The following is a 14,601-nucleotide window of genomic DNA, read 5'->3' as shown; positions in this document are numbered from 1 at the left end:
GGATGGTTCAATATTAGGAAAAGCATCCACATAATTGACCATATTAACAAGCAAACTGACAAAAATCACATGATTATCTCAATAGATGCAGAAAAAGCCTTTGATAAAATACAATACCCATTCCTATTGAAAACACTAGAAAGTATAGGGATAGAAGGGCCTTTCCTAAAAATAATAAACAGTATATATCTAAAACCATCAGCAAACATCATCTGCAATGGGGATAAACTAGAAGCCTTTCCAATAAGATCAGGAGTAAAACAAGGATGCCCATTATCACCTCTATTATTTTACATTGTACTAGAAACTCTAGCAATAGCAATTAGAGAAGAAAAAGAAATTGAAGGTATTAAAATTGGCAATGAGGAGACCAAGCTATCACTCTTTGCAGATGATATGATGGTTTACTTAAGGAATCCTAGAGAATCAACCAAAAAGTTACTCGAAATAATCAACAACTTTAGCAAAGTTGCAGGATACAAAATAAACCCGCATAAGTCATCAGCATTTCTATATATCTCTAACCCATTTCAGCAGCAAGAATTAGAAAGCGAAATACCATTCAAAATCACCCTAGACAATATAAAATACTTAGCAATCTATCTGCTGAGACAAACACAGGAACTATATGAACACAACTACAAAACACTTTCCACACAGCTAAAACTAGATCTAAACAATTGGAAAAACATTGATTGCTCATGGGTGGGACGAGCTAACATAATAAAAATGACAATCCTACCCAAATTAATTTACTTATTTAATGCCATACCCATTGAACTACCAAAAAACTACTGAATTAGAAAAAACCATAACTAAGTTCATTTGGAAGAACAAAAGATCAAGGATATCCAGGGAAATAATGAAAAAAAAATGCAAAGGAAGGAGGACTTGCAGTCCCAGATCTCAAACTATACTATAAAGCAGTGGTTATCAAAACAATTTGGTACTGGCTAAGAGACAGAAAGGAGGATCAGTGGAATAGACTTGGCGTAAAATGATCTCAGCAAGACAGTTTATGACAAACCCAAAGACCCCAGCTTTTGGGACAAAAATCCATTATTTGATAAAAACTGCTGGGAAAATTGGAAGACAGTGTGGGAGAGATTAGGTTTGGATCAATACCTCACACCCTACACCAAGATAAATTCAGAATGGGTGAATGACTTGAACATAAAGAAGGAAACTATAAGTAAATTAGGTGAACACAGAATTGTATACCTGTTAGACCTTTGGGAAGGGAAAGATTTTAAAACCAAGCAAGACTTAGAAAGAGTCACAAAATGTAAAATAAATAATTTTGACTACATCAAATTAAAAAGTTTTTGTACAAACAAAACCAATGTAACTAAAATCAGAAGGGTAGCAACAAATTGGGAAACAATCTTCATAAAAACCTCAGACAAAGGTTTAATTACTCAAATTTACAAAGAGCTAAATCAATTGTACAAAAAATCAAGCCATTCTCCAATTGATAAATGGGCAAGGGACATGAACAGGAAGTTCTCAGCCAAAGAAATCAAAACTATTCACATGAAAAAGTGTTCTACATCTCTTATAATCAGAGAGATGCAAATCAAAACAACTCTGAGGTATCACCTCACACCTAGCAGATTGGCTAACATAACAGCTATGGAAAGTAATGAATGCTGGGGGGATGTGGCAAAGTAGGGACACTAATTCATTGCTAGTGGAGTTGTGAATTGATCCAACCATTCTGGAGGGCAATTTGGAACTATGCCCAAAGGGCGATAAAAGGCTGTCTGCCCTTTGATCCAGCCACAGCACTGCTGGGCTTGTACCCCAAAGAGATAAAAAGGAAAAAGACTTGTACAAAAATATTCATAGCAGTGCTCTTTGTGGTGGCCAAAAATTGGAAAATGAGGGGATGCCCTTCAATTGGGGAATGGCTGAACAAATTGTGGTATATGTTGGTGATGGAATACTATTGTGCTCAAAGGAATAATGAACTGGGGGGATTCCTTGTGAACTGGAACAACCTCCAGGAAGTGATGCAGAGCGAAAGGAGCAGAACCAGGAAAACATTGTACACAGAGACTGATACATTGTGGTACAATCGAAGGTAATGGACTTCTCCATTAGTGGCAATGCAATGTCCCTGAACAATCTGCAGGGATCTAAAAAACACTATCCACAAGCAGAAGATAAACTGTGGGAGTAAAAATACCAATGAAAAGCAACTGCTTGACTACAGGGGTGGAGGGGACATGTCCGAGGAGAGACTAAATGAACACTCTAATGCGAATACCAACAACGTGGAAATGGGTTTGAATCAAGAACACATGTGATACCTAGTGGAATTGTGCGTGGGCTATGGGAGAGGTGGGTGGGAGGGAGGGAAGAAAAGAAAATGATCTTTGTCTCCAATGAATAATGTTTGGAAATGACCAAATAAAAATTAAAAAACAAAAACAAAACATGGAAATAGGTTCTGATCCAGGACACATGTAATACCCAGTGAAATTGCATGTCAGCTACAGGAAGGATGGGGGGAGGGGAGGGACGGAAAGAATATGATTCTTGTAACCAAGGAATAATGTTCTAAATTGACTAAATAAAATTTAAAAAATTAATTAATTAATTAAAAAAAGAAAAAAACTTGTAGGCAAAATTGATAATTCCATTCATATTATCAAAATCTTTTCAGTTATAAATTTAGGAGTAATAGTTTAAAAATAATAATATCCATGCAACTACTTCATAAGACCGTACATACTTTTACTGTATAAGACAGTACTGCAATATTAATTACTACACAGAATAAATTCTTACAAAAAGCAAAATTACACGCAGATAGGCAAATGCTTAAGATCACAGCACAAACTAGTAAAATCATGTGATTTATGGTATGATGTTTTTATGATTTGGTTTAAAAGGTGAATATATTAAACATCTATATATACTATCTTGCAAAGTCAAGGTGAAAACGTTATCAAAGGCAAATGGCCTTGAGGACACTGCCTTTAGCAGACACAGATCACTTGTACTCTCTGATGCATCAGAGTGCCAAGTCCATTATTCCTCAATATTTTATGCACACAAGTGAAATTGCCTACCAGTGCAAATTTTGTAAATGTTATCATGTCACTCATGCACTTCAAACAGGTGTCTGAACAAAACATTGTGGACTAGGGGATGCATTACAACATGCTCCTGTGGTAAAAAATTTAAAAGCTAACATATGATGGGAGATAATCACTCTCCTGATGTATAGGATTAAGCTCAAATTGATAAAGTATGCAAAGTTATTACAGATCTTTTAAATAATCGGGCATATCTAACTATTCCAAAACAATTTTGGAATAACAGTGCTTTTAACAGCAATACATGGGCTGAATGGGATAGCTCATGGCTTAAATGCAAGAAATTTCAAAAGGGCTCAAAGGAATTGATAAGCCCCAAACTTCAAACACAAGAAGGATACATTTTCAGTCACTTTATAATTTAATAAGACCCAATAAAGCTTTCTTTTGGGGTTGAGATTTTCTGTTTATTTTCTCAGATACCAAAAGTCCATGGAGGAAAACTGAAAGCATCCAGCTGAAAGAAAGTCTGCCCAGAAAGGACAATGCAGATGTGTCTGGCACCATCCACAACATGAAACAGACACCAGACAACAGAAAAAACAGCAAATAAGCTGGGAAAAACCATCACTGCCCTATAGACAGGTCTAATGAAATATCCACACAAATGCACTTTTATGTAAGACAATATACCTAGAGGAAAATATCATTAATTTGCTTACATATATTCTATTATGCTAGTATATGGGTATTTGTTGTAAGATCTAGGTTTATCATGTAACTGAAAACTTCAAATGGTATTTGTACAATATGTAACTTGCAATTATTTTATTGGAAATGTTCCATGTTACCCAAATTTGATCAAATGAATATCATACAATTGAAATAAAACAGTACAGTGAATACTGTCCAGTTGTAACACAAATTGTTGCTATCATCCAAAATGTATGTATCATAATTATCTAATATGGTTCATTTTACATTTGCAAAAAGAATAAGTCTTCATTAGAATCAATCTTATTCAATAGTCTATGTTATTGGAAACGGCATTGAAGCTTTTAAATAGAAAAACGGGGTGGAAATGGTATTAATAACCATCTATCTCTCCAACACCCCAGAAGGAATGTGAGCTAATATTATAAAATCACAATTCTCATGTAATGATAAACGTTGCATTGTATGTTGTACATGGATTGGGCTGAACATTGCCAGGAGATTAAGACTGTTAGAGACCCAACAGGATGATAACTTTGGGTCAAGGTTTTGTTTATATGTTTACAGAGAATGAAAACACCTGGTCACCCACCAAGCACATCATGCCATGTGGCACGGGACCAGGAAGAGAAGCAGACGAGTAACATCAACGATGCCAGCTGATTGCAGAACAGGCATGCTAGAAGAAACCATCTCTGGTGACTATGAATACACCAAACACTGACATTACACTATCTTTAATGACATTTACTATTATTCTACTGATGGACAATTGTGTCTTTTATACCTAAACCAATATCAAGCATGTTAACTTGTATGGACTAAACCCCACTCGTGTATATTTATGACATCAGATAAATTCCACACTCCAAGACTTTATCATGGGATCAAAATTGAAATAGCTATGATTGTTTAAACACTAATGTATACCTTTCATTTTGGATGTCTGTTATATATGGCAAAAGGGAATTTATTTTGTATACATTGTAAAATTCCTACTTGTATTGTAAGAAATGCTACTATTAACAAGGGTACAGGCATTGGTATGACTCTCCAAAGAGAAGGGGATAAAAATTTTGCATTCATAGCACAGACCTAGTAACCCTGACCACAAAAATTATGTTTAATGCAGGAGATGCTGCATAGGAATGTTTAAGGGACAGATGATGCTGACATTACTCTTAAAAAAGGGATGAGATGTCAGGCAAAATGCACTTTAAAATTTTTAATTAGGAACCTAAGTTATTGAAAATTGATCATCTACATCTATGTAAAGATTATATTCCTGACAATGACTATGTAGACATTATGCGCCAACTGCCAATGCTGTAATTAAATATTAATATCATTGTTGATCATTACTCCTGAAACCCCATCTTTTTGGGTAATATCTTTATGGGAACTCTTTCTTGCTCTCTCCCACCAGTCTCAGAATTCAGGCAGGCCACTGGATTTGGGGTCTATTAGCTTCCACTTCAAGTACTGGAAGACGTTCTGGGATATGAAAGCAAAGCCTCAGTAGTAAACTGAGTGCTCTAGGTTGGACAACCTCTGTGGACGCACAGATGGCTGACCCTCCTAGGTGGAATAGGTTATTACACACATACATGGAGCAAGGGCAAAGTATACACTAAGTTTCCCCTTTTGGAGTATGTATTGAAAATAGGAAAAAAATGGCACTAATAAGATTGCAGAAAAAGCACATTGAATATTATACATTTACAACAAGGAAAGAATAAGTTACATCAAATTCAGTATGAACAAGTAACTGAAGAAATTGCTTCTACATAGAAAGCAAATCAAACTTCTATTAATCCAAACATTGGTTTGGTGGAATGAATTTTGCAAACATTGGTTATGTTGTATTATTGGTTATTATATTGAATGGTTCATGTACACAGAAGCAGAAATTTAAATAAGGCTCATATAAGAAATATGCAGCCAGAAGGTGCAATGTCACTTCATTAGCTTCATTCTTGTCATGTCTTCAAGAAATCAAAATGTAATATTTATGGCACTATTGATATTTGAATTAATGTTTGCACTACTGTTTGAAAAATGTAAAAGATGCTAATATCTTTGGTATGCTATGCAAAAAAAGGGGGGGATAAGAAAGAAAGTATTTTTAAGAACATTTCATACCATTTTTATATCATTTTTAATCCTATTGAGCAATTTTGATTTGATGCTCTCACTTTATTTTCTCTGAATATTTTCATTATACTATGTTGTTTTCATTTTTCTATACTTCAAAGTATATTTCAAGTACTTTTAACACTCTCATCCTGAGCAATGAAGGTGCAAAAGTTTTTCTCTTTATATGTACCCAACAGTGTGAGATTATAAGAACATGACAGCATTTGTTAAGTTGCAGGTGACTATCCTGGGAGACCATGACTGATTGCATAAAAAAGGGAATGCAGAGGACACCTCAATGGGCCAGACAGCCAAAGCCACACACACAGACATATATTCCATAAGAGATGGATATATGTGGGCTGCTGAGGTTGGAGGTGCCCGACCCGGTGTTTGACACTATCATTCGCAGGTGGATCGGGTATCAAACTCCAACCATATTACCATGTGACAGGCATCTAGGCTGAGATATCCCTAAAATGCATAATCAGTACAAGGGAGAAAAAGGAAATTCCCCTTCATATCCAGATGCAGTCATCTTTTATCTTGCTATAAAAGCTCTGGCAACTTCTTGTAATCCTAACTGTATGTGGGCATTAATATTAATGCACCTGTCCTATGTTCTATGGGACTACTACCTCAATAATTCAGGATAATTAGAGTAAAGATTATTTTCTTATTACTTTTGTCATTATTTTTATCTTTCATGACACTTTTATCTTTGATTTTGATTACTAAGCATTAAGATCATTTTTATCTTTACAATATTATTGATAAGTTAAGAGTGAAAATTTTCATTGTTGTTGACAATCACAATTACTTTTCACAGCCAAAGTTTTGGCAATATAATTTAGTTGTCTATTTTGAATCACTTAAAGTATCAATTGATGATGCTACATGATTTTGATATTTTTAATGTTACTCACCAATTTTATCACATTTTTATATCACTCACCTTTCTTTTTAAAAATAAAAAAGGGGGATATGTAGCATTCCAAGCATATTCACATCTATGAAATATAAATGATTGTATGTTACTGTGTCTTCAGACACAAGGTTATACTCGGATGTTTGTGAATGAAATCTTGACCTGGCCATGCGGCCTATTGCCCAAGATAAACTCATTAACATTTTGGCTCAGAGTCGCATTCCATTGAGAAAACGCGGGTTGAAATCTACACGCCCAAAAAGGTGTTACTCTTACCACACCATCCAATCTTAATTGTCTATGCTTTGTAATGTGATCACTACGTGCTTGAGAATGCCACCCTAATCACTCGAGAATAAAGACAGAGGCAGCCCCCATGAATTTTCTCTTGGATCTTCAATCTGCTCTAGGAATATCCCTGTCTCTCTCCCTCTCTAATCCTTCTCCTCCACCTCATGTTCCTTAGTTCTTATATTTTCCTTTCAAAGAGAATATCATAGGGGTTTGCCTGCCCTATTTAAACACTGATTTGTCTGTGTCTGTCATTCTTCACCCTGGTTCTCGGATTCCCTATCTCTCCTCGGGTCCCTATCACAAAGGAAGAACCCCCTCTTTGTAGACCTGCTTATCAGGACTCTACACTATCAGTTTGGCCAATATGACAGTAAAGGAAAGTGATAAATATTGGAAGGAATGTGACAAAATTGGGACACTAATGCATTGTTGGTGGTGTTGTGAACTGAGCCAACTATTCTGGGAAGGCAATTTAGAACAATGCCCAAAGGGCTCTAAAACAGTGCATACCTTTTGATCCAGTAATACCACTAGGGTCTTTAACCCAAAGAGATTTTTTTTAAAAAGGAGGGAGGTGTTTTAATAAAATTAGGACTCTGGTTCTTAGATTTTTAGTAAAATTTATTACAATTATTTGGATAGGTAGAAGAAGAGAAAGAGATAGAAAGGGGGTCCCTATTCTAACTTTGCATGTGGCTGCTCCAGCAGACCCCAGCATGGAAGTTCCTTGACAGACGGCCAGAGACAAAGAGAACATGAACTTCTTGATTAGCCCTTATAACCTCCTGGCTCCCTTTGTCTCATCTTTGACCTCTGAGTCAAATTCAGACTCATGCCAGGTAGATGGTCACCTGCCCAGCTCCAGAAAGGGGGAGGGTAAATTTCCTTCACACAACCCCCTTCTATGATTCTTTGGGAGATCAGCATATTAAATCTCCTCACTCAGATTTTCATTCTATACCCAGAGCCTATACATTTAAAGATTCTCTTACTAGAGCTGTATAGATATTGCACTTTACATAAAGGGAATTACAACAATTTGGGGAATAAGAGGGAAAGAAAGAAGGAAAAAAATGATTGGTAGATGCATTGACAAAAAGTCACTCCCCTTTGGCATAAGAATTTACATTCAGAATAAATGACAGATTCAGCCCCCTTCAGTTCAGTTCATTATATGACAAAGTTCACTCTAGAAGCCCTTTTTGTGGTGGCAAAGAATTGGAAATTAAGGGAATGTCCATCAATTGGGGAATGGCTGAACAAATTGTGGTATGTGATGGAATACTATTGTGCTATGAGAAATAACAAACAGGATGATTTCAGAAAGAGCTGGAAAGGCCTACGTGAAGTGATGCAGAGTTAAATGAGCAGAACCAGAAAAACGTTGTACACTGTGACAGCAGTATTGTATGATGATCAACTGTGAAAGGGTTAGCTACTGTCAGCAATGCAATCATCTAGGATAATTCTAAGGAACTTATGACAAAGAATGCTATCTATCCACTTCCAAAGCATATTATTTTTTACTTTAGCTTATTTGGATTTTTATTTTGAGGTTTGGGTTTTATATGATTATTCTCTTACAAAAAGGAAAAATACAAAAAAATGTTTTGCACGATAATACGTGTATAACCCTGATCAAATTGCTTACCATCTCCAGGAAGGGGGAGGAAAGGGATGGAGGGAGACAATTTGGATCTTATAACTCCAGAAAACTTATGTGGAAAATTGTTATTACATGTAATTGGTATAATAGGATATCTTTACCCCCCAAAATAATGAATAGGATGAGTTCAGAAAAATCTGGAAAGACATATGAACTGATACAAATGTAAATGAAATAAATATAAATGAAAACATATTTATAAGAATTACGTGGTTGTAAATGCAAACATGACTAACAGGAAGTTAAACTGAGTAATGGACCAATCTTGATCCCAGAGAATAGATGATGAAATGTACCCTCCTCTTTTGAAGAGAAGTGGTGGACTGTAGTTCCAGGATGTTGAATGCAGCTTCAAATTTAATTATTCTTTGGGTTGTTTTGCTTAGTTAAAAAGAACGGCTCACTAGTGGGGAAAGGTACGTCTAAAAATGACTGATATAAATTTACTTTAAAGGGAGTTTGAAGAGGAGATAGAACAATGAAGGAGAAAAGGAAAGGAGGAAGGAAGACTAATGTTCTGAATAGGTCAATGGATGTACTGAGATCTAGGTAGTGAACTGACGTCATCAGTAGTCAGTTTTCCTCTGTTCCATAGAATCACTCACATACTCACTTTCAATACAAGTTGACCAAGTATTAGTCCCATGAAAACATTTTTTTTTTTGCTTTTCAGTGCTCTTTTGTTTGTCTTCCCAAGGAGAATCTATGAACTCTCCCTCTCCTTAGCATTTAACTGTAACTTTCTTATTTTTGCTAGTTTCATTTCAAGTAGGAATGTCAAGATTGACACGAGTCATTTTCTTCAATAGTTATGTTCATTCTTTCCTAGATCATGGGACAATAAGCCCTTGTTTGGAGCACCAACAGATACAATTCTAAATACACTTTGCCCCCTCCCCTAGCTCATCCAGCCACTGCCATTGTTGAAGCAGAAGGGACCCACACACAGGACTCAGAGCCATTTTGTATTTTATTTTGTGGAATCCCTGAAGAACCCTCCCCTCACACATGGGACCCCTAAAAGAGCTCCCCCAGGTTCCAGGCATTCTGTGATCTGTGATCTCTTCTACTCAGTCACCATTCTGGAGCCTTTACCAATGTGTTTACAATAATAATAGCATTAACATGATGTTTTAACATGGAAAAGCTCTTTATAAATAGTATTTCATTGTGTCTTCACAACAACCCTGGGTGACAGATGCTATTATCTCCATTTTACAGATGAAGAAGCTGAGGCAGATAGAGGTTAACTTGCCAAGGGTGAAACAGCAAGAAAATATTTGCAGGGGGAGAGGGTGCAGCTAGGTGATTCAGAAGAATCATGTACAAGGGGCACAACAGGATCATCTATGTTTCCTGGTCCACAAGTCTGTCTCTGTGTAGTTTCCACTGGATCTTGCTCCTAGTTTCTGGACTTATCTTTTTTGACTCACCCACATTGTCTCATATTTAGCCAGAGTTATTTGCCCTGGGAGGTAGGTGCTATTATTTTTCTCATTTCATAGATGAGGAAACTGAGGCAAACAAGGGTTTAAGTAACTTGCTCAGTAATTGCTAGCAAGTGTCTGAGGCTGGATTTGAACTTGGGTCTTCATGACTACCTGACTATTACCACCTGGCTGCCCTCAACACCCCTATTTTCCAGAACTCTTCTCTCTTTTTCCCTGGAAATGATATCTGCCCATCTTAAAGATAACGAAGGTATCACGACGTGGGAGGTTGAAGAAAGGATAAGTTTTGCTTATTCCAGTCAGGACAGCTAAGTGGCACTGTGAATTGGGTTGGTTTTAGAGTCTGGAAGAACTGAGTTTGAATATTGCCTCACATATTTACTAGCTGTGTGAACCTGGGCAAGTCCCTTAAATTGACTCAATTTCAGTTTACTCATTTGTAAAATGGGGGGTTATATCAACCGTGCATCATATGAAGTGTTTTTTGGTTTTTTTTAACCCTTACCTCCCATCTTGGAATCAATATGCTCTAAGGCAGAAGAGCGGTAAGGGCTAGGCAATGGGTAGCTGGGAAGTTTCTGAGGCCAGATTTGAACCTAGGACCTCCTGGCTCTCCATCCATTGAGCTACCCAGCTGCCCCCTGTGAAGTGTTTTGCAAACCTAAAAGTGCTAAATAATTGCTAGCTGTTATATTGTACACAGTTAAAATCAATCAAAATTAATTCCTAAATAAGTTTTAAAATAACTATTTAGAGTCCAAACAATCAGTAAGCTTATATAACTTTTTAAAAAATTTAACAGCAGGGACAGCATGATTGATGTTCAAAGGTATATACCCTGAGACCTTGTAATATCCTATAATACATTCTGAATTGCCAAAGAAAGATTAGATTATGTTCCCTAAAGTTTTGGTTAATAAATTAACTTGTTGTGTTCAAATTCTTTGGAAATTGATGATCTGTTGTGGTGTAGAAGGTCAGTCTTAGCTTGGTAGACACGTCAAAAACAACTCTTCAGGACCTTTATTTTATCTATAATATGAGAGAATTGGACTAATTGACCTCCATATAGAAATCGTTTGGACCGATAATTTCATTCTCCTGTCATCCTATTGTTAAACTCCCTCTGGTGCTCCTCTTCCAAACAGAATTCAAAGGTTAGCTCCCAGAGGAATGGCTATCTTGGATTCTGTGAGTTCCCTTACAGAACTGTCCTCCTAACACTATAGATCATGAGCCCTCACCAGTGTGTTACCCATGAACACTTGGACAATAGATTAAAATAGTAAGGAGCAAAGGCATTTAATCAAATGACTTAGCAAGAACAGCAGGGAGGAAATAACCATTTATTAAGGATTTTACTATGTACAGGTACTTTACTAAGCATTTCACACCGATTATCTTATTTAATCCTTACAACAACCCTGAAAGATAGGTGTTGTTTTTATCCCTAGTTTACAGGTAAGAAAATAGGCAGATCTCCATTAGTGTCAGTGCAGTGTCCCTGAACAATCTGCAGGGATCTAGGAGAAAAAACACTATCCACAAGCAGAGGATAAACTGTGGGAGTAAAAACACCGAGGAAAAGCAACTGATTGACTACAGGGGTTGAGGGGATATGACTGAGGAGAGACTCTAAATGAACACTCTAATGCAAATACCAACAACATGGAAATGGGTTCGAATCAAGGACACATGTGAAACCCAGTGGAATTGCGCATCGGTTATGGGAGAGGTGGTGGGAGGGGAGGAGGATAAGAAAATGATCTTTGTTTCCAATGAATAATGTTTGGAAATGACCAAATAAAATAATGTTCAAATTAAAAAAAGAAGAAGAAGAAAATGGGCAGAGAGAGGTTAAAGGACTTCCCACAAATAATCTATGTCTGTGTGGAGAGTGGGCACAAATTTAACACACAATGGAACGGTGGCACATATATATATATATTAATTTAATTTTTTAAACATTATTTTATTTGGTCATTTTCAAACATTATTCATTAGAAACAAAGATCATTTTCTTTTCCTCCCTCCCTCCCCCCATTCCTCCCATTGGCGATGTGTGATTCCTCTGGGTATCACATTTGTCCTCCCTCCGAATTTGTTTCCGTGTTATTGGTTTTTGCATTAGAGTGTTTATTTAGAGTCTCTCCTCAGTCATATCCCCTCCATCCCTGTAGTCAAGCTGTTGCTTTTCCTCGGTGTTTTTACTCCCACCGTTTGTCTTCTGCTTAAAGGTAGTGTTTTTTTCCCCTTGGTCCCTGCAAGTTGTTCATGAACATTGCATTGCCACTAATGGAGAAGTCCATTACCTTCGATTGTACCACAATGTATCAGTCTCTCTGTACAATGTTCTCCTGGTTCTGCTCCTTTTGCTCTGCATCACTTCCTGGAGGTTGTTCCAGTTCACAAGGAATTCCTCCAGTTCATTATTCCTTTGAGCACAATAGTATTCCAACACCAACATATACCACAATTTGTTCAGCCATTCCCCAATCGAAGGGCATCCCCTCATTTTCCAATTTTTGGCCACCACAAAGAGCGCAGCTATGAATATTCTTGTACAAGTCTTTTTCCTTATTATCTCTTTGGGGTACAGACCCAGCAATGCTATGGGTGGATCAAAGGGCAGACAGTCCTTTAGTTCCAAATTGAATAGTGGCATATTTATGAAAACCTCCTAGAGCTCCCACAAAATTCACTGCTAGGCAGCTAGGTTGATCCTTACTGAGTTATAATAGTGCCTCTGCTATACAGCTTAATATACTGGATTACCTGGCTCTGCTCCCAAAGGGGAAGCTGTAGGCTCCACTCCCTACAGTTTAGCTACCATCCTTGACTGGGGTTCTGGGTGTTCTTTTCAGAAAGATCAGAAAATCTTAGTGTGATTCTCCCCGCCCTCCTCCCCACCCCCATTTTACTTTGTGTGAGGTTTTTTTTTTCTTTTAAAATTTTTATTTATTTGATTATTATTTGATTTATTTTATTACTTCTTCAGGGATACAATTCGGAGGCTTGCCACATCCCAGACAGGAGACAGACTGGAAGTTCTAGCTTTTCCTTTCCACATTTTTTCTTGGTTCAGGGATGAGGGTTCCCTCAGTGAGGAATTTCACTCTATGACAGCTGGGTGATGTAGTGGATAGAGTGCAGGGTCTGGGATCAGAAAGACCTAGATTGGAATCCTTCTTCAGACGTGGACAAGCTGTATGGCCCTGCACAGGTCATTAAACTCTATTGACTTCAGTTTCCTCAAATGTAAAATGAGGATAATAATAATAATAATAGCTCCTACTTCCCAGGATGTGGCCGCTGGCAAATCTCTTAATCTCTGTTGGCCTTTTGGTTGTTCAGTCTTTTCAGTCATGTCTGACTCTTCCTGACCCAAATTGGGGTTTTCTTGGCAAAGATATTGGAGTGGTTTGCCATTTCCTCCTCTAAATCATTTTTCAGATGAGGAAACAAACCAGGGTCATACAAAGTAGGAAGTGTCTGAAGCCAACTTTGAACCTGGGATCTTCCATCTCTGGGCTTGGTTCTCAATCCTACTGAGACATTCAGCTGCCCCCTATTAGTATTCTTATTATTCTTTTAAACCCTTACCATCCATCTTAGAATCATTACTGTGTATTGGTTCCAAGACAGAAGGATAGTAAGGGCTAGGTAATGAGGGTTAAGTGACTTACCCAGGGTCACACAGCTAGAAAGTGTCTGAGGTCAGATTTGAACTCAGGACCTCCTGTCTCTAGGCCTGGCTCTCAATTTATTGAGCCACTCAGCTTATCATTATTATGATTTTTAAACTTTGCCCTTTTGTCTTAGAGTAAATACTGGTATAAGGGCTGGCCTAGTCCTTTTCAGGGCTACCCATCCATCTTTGGGGTTGACCTTTCACTCATCTCTCACCCATGGCTCCAAGAAGCCATCGCACCTTCATGGGCCACCAGTAAAACCATCTAGGCAGACCGGCTAAACCAGGTTGAGGGTAACTGATAGACATTAAGCCTGTTGGTGAGTGTAGGAGAATGTTGACTTTAAGCATGTGAGGATTTCCCCAGATGGAATGGCCAGATGGGAACAGTTTGTTCTGAAGGCCCAGCAAAGTGGCTGAAGCAGGTGCTGGGGAGAGCCTAGAGCTTGGTCAAACATCAAGGAGGCCAGGGTCAACCTCTGGGGCCATGACTAAGTCTCTGCACTTTGGTCTTGCCAGAGGACTTGGAAGATTCTGGAAGAGAGCTTGAGACCAGTGACTTCATGCAATTCTGCCTCACTAAAATCGAATTTCCTTTTTTTTTTTAACTCCTACTTTCTGTCTTAGAATCAATACTGTGTATTGGCTCCAAGGCAGAAGAGTGGTCAGGGCTAGGC

At 37.6% G+C, this 14,601-nt stretch overlaps 1 long non-coding RNA gene across 1 annotated transcript in view; it reads left to right on the top strand.

The window, feature by feature from the left end:
• Positions 1-7,434, top strand: part of LOC130457227 (uncharacterized) — a 55,014-nt gene extending 47,580 nt beyond the window's left edge. Inside the window, exon 3 of the long non-coding RNA XR_008916378.1 lies at positions 3,524-7,434. This is a non-coding gene — a long non-coding RNA (uncharacterized LOC130457227). The remainder of the gene's footprint in view (positions 1-3,523) is intronic.
• Positions 7,435-14,601: the final 7,167 nt, after the last annotated feature.

Source organism: Monodelphis domestica, chromosome 2 (assembly GCF_027887165.1).
Source record: "Monodelphis domestica isolate mMonDom1 chromosome 2, mMonDom1.pri, whole genome shotgun sequence".
NCBI lineage: Eukaryota > Metazoa > Chordata > Mammalia > Didelphimorphia > Didelphidae > Monodelphis > Monodelphis domestica.
Note: the sequence above shows the minus strand (reverse complement) of the source record. Positions and strands in the feature narration are given on the sequence as shown.